The sequence below is a fragment of the Strongylocentrotus purpuratus genome, unplaced genomic scaffold (genome assembly GCF_000002235.5).
Source record: "Strongylocentrotus purpuratus isolate Spur 01 unplaced genomic scaffold, Spur_5.0 spur5_scaffold_20, whole genome shotgun sequence".
In the NCBI taxonomy this organism is placed as follows: domain Eukaryota; kingdom Metazoa; phylum Echinodermata; class Echinoidea; order Camarodonta; family Strongylocentrotidae; genus Strongylocentrotus; species Strongylocentrotus purpuratus.
The window spans coordinates 32284866-32288303 of NW_022145606.1; positions in this window are offsets into that span (position 1 = coordinate 32284866).

The following is a 3438-nucleotide window of genomic DNA, read 5'->3' on the forward strand; positions in this document are numbered from 1 at the left end:
CCCTATCATTAAAGAACGAGATATTCATGCCAAACGAAGTGAAGATATTTATTGCAACATAACCCATATTCAATCAACCATTTTTGATATCATTTATGATTGCATTACGTTTTATTGATACGTATTACAAGATAATTCGATACTCAATAATGGCTTTTGTGACCTCATAAGCTGGATTGAAAGTATAAGCATGTCGTTTCATGAAGTGACTGACTGTATTTATATTTTCCATTCCGTTACTATTGTCTCTACAGTAATGGCGACGCAAGGAGGTATTGCCGATGGTCTCCTCTTCCAGTTGGCTGAAGACATCGAGACAGGTGAGCAGATGGAGACCTTAGGACGAGCTCTTCGATTTAAAGCTGCAGCGATCAATAGATACACAGAGACCAACAGGATAGAAGGACGGGTGACTTGGAAGGGAACACGTGACATGCTGTTTGACTGGAGACAGACCTTGGAGCCTTGTGACCAGCATATGGGACTGAAACAAGCTCTCATTGATGCTAATCTGGTCATGCTTGCTGATAAATATCTGAAGGAGACACAACCTGTTAGAGGTGGGTCTATCAGTGTAGAGTACTTACAATCACCTGTTATTTCGTAAATTGTTTTGAAAACAAATAACAACATTTTCGTTCATCACTGGCGTAGCGATGGTCAGCTGGCACTGAACATAATGATGGCAAAGGAAACGGTCGTCTCATTGAAAGTTCCTTTATCCTCTGTCTCTCTGTCTCGCTCTACTTAAAGTAGATATCATTCATTGATTTTTAAAAACTAACTTAATTTCATTATTGCAAAGTTGAAACTTTGATTCGACAAGGTTATACAAATTCAATGCTTGGAAACATTCGAAGTAATAATTATTACAAATTATAAAACGCTTAAATACAGTCCCGGCATAGCACCTGAAGAGCTCTCCGAACGCTGCTGAGATGTGTGAGATCACAGTATGGACACGATTTGCACAAGCAGACGAGATGTCCAATGACATCTCACACATTTTCAGTGCCTGTGTTTTCATCTTCTCTTGAGTTCTTTCTCTTACTTCACTACCGTCAGGCTAAATGTATAATCTATTGCCTCACTCTAAAGTTTAAACCCCGCACGTGGCTTTATTTTGATGACAAATGCAGCGATACACAAATAAAGGAACCTGTCGCTTGTAAACAAAATAAGACGCCATTGAATATTCAGCTGCACACACCGCGGTAGGTTCGGCGTTTCAAGAGGGAACAAATGCCGTCCTTAATATCATTCCGGGGGTTTTCAATTGGAAAGTCTGGTTTCTTTGATTGTTAATTAACCCTATCCTGTTGTTTATTTACAAGCAAAAGATTTTAGTTATCGGAATCGGGTCATATCCCCTTTTGAATGGTTTGACATGCCATCACATTTATATACACTAAACTCATTATAATTTGACAAATAAAAGCCTTGCAATTATTTGCATTCTTTATGGGATGTCGTCTGCTTGGTCAGTATTGGTCCATATAGTGACGTCATTAAAACATCGTTATTTTTCCGGCGAATCTCTCGAATATCCCAGCTGCTTTGCAGGTGGGTGTTTGTATTTGTATTTTTATAAATCACCCGATATGTAGTTGACCTAAAACGTGTACGATGGCCATCTGTTAGCTTACCAGTTTCTAGTCATACAGTAGTTGACATATTTGTGATTTTCTTTGAATTTCACCTTTAAAATAAAAATATTTGGCTACACGTTGGGGTTCGGCAGATGATAATTGATACTGTTTACTGTGCTCATCTGTTCTTAAAGATACTATGTCCATTTTGCAGCCAACATCAAATTCTGTAAAACTTTGCAGGAATTATGAATATGTCATGTATGTCCTATCTGTGAAATTTAAACGTTAGCAGTGTCCTAATATTCAAATTTTGCAATTTTACTTACTAGAATTTACTGTCAGACACTATTGAGTGATTGACTGGCTTTTTTCTTCTTTGGTAATAACATACATAAAATGAGCTGTAAAGGGTACATGAGCATTTGTCTACATCAATAACCAACTTCTTGTAATGGCCAAAATTAAACTGATTGATCTTTGCGCAGCATAAAACGTAGGACCATTTGGTACATGGTCTGAAAATCAGACTATTTCTCAATGGCTCTATAGCTCTCAAGTCGACTCGACAACTAATAGTCGTTTATTTTTCCACTTAAAGACATTTTCAAGCCCCCCCCCCTTTTTTTTTGGGGGGGGGATTCTAAATTAGTATTATCTTTCAAATGCCGTTGAAATTTAACCTTTTCATTTTTTGGCCTGCAAATGGGACATAGTACCATTAATTTAACTCTTATAAAAGCCTTTTGTATTTGTTCTGTTATTGTTAAATTATTTCGACTCTTTGGATTATCTCTTTATCAATAACACTTAGAAATAATAACAGATTTGAATCCCAAAATCAGACATTTGGGAGGAAGGCATCCGGCTTCAATTAAAAAAATATATACTTGTAAACTAAATTCTGTGAAAAGCAACAATTCTAATATAAATAGGAAAATGGGGAGGAAGAGATCATGAAGGATTATCATTTTTCAAACTTTCTTTATTGATTTGGAGAGAAAGTTTTCACGACTGTGCTACGGTCTAATCGAAAATAACAATAAAGGGAATAAAGCCTTTGTAATTAGTTAATTATTTTCTGTGATTGTGGAAAAATTTTAGAGTAATAAAATGTAATAACATTTAGTTTAAATATGCAAATAATAAGAAAGTTAGTATATTTGACACATGAAATCACTATATCTATGCGAATCTCAAATTGGCAACTTGATCAATGGATTGCGACGCAATCATGGACAACTCCCAGGTATGTCGTGTACCAAAATCACATCAATTTTTTTTTTTCCATTCGCATAGGTGTATTCCTTTGGGGCACTACTAAAAATGTATTATGGATATCATATTATTTATATGCCCCTCAAAGGTACTATGTCCCATTTGAAGGCCAACAGAAATAAAAAGATTAAATTCCAACGGCATTTGAAAAATAATACTAATATAGAACTTCCCCCAAAAATGGGGCTTGAAAATGTTTTTAAGTGGAGAAAAAACGACTATTGTCGAATCGACTTAAGACCTATAGAGCCAGTAAGTAATAGTCTGATTTTCAGACCATTGTACCCAGGCGCGTTAAACCCCCTCCCCCCTTTGATATTTTTCTGTGTGTAAAATCCCCCTCAACCCCCTAACCCCCCCCCCCCCCCCCTTTGCATTTTTTTTAAAAAATTTATTTCAAACAAAAAAAACAAAAAAAATATTCCCATTGCTGACCTAAAAAAAGCTGACCGTACCCCCCCCCCCCCACGGAGCAAAATGTTAAATTTTCTAACTTCGAGACAAAAAAAAAAGGTGTCCCTTACCCCCCCCCCCCCCCCCCCCCCCCCCCCCCCCCCCCCCCCCCCCTCAG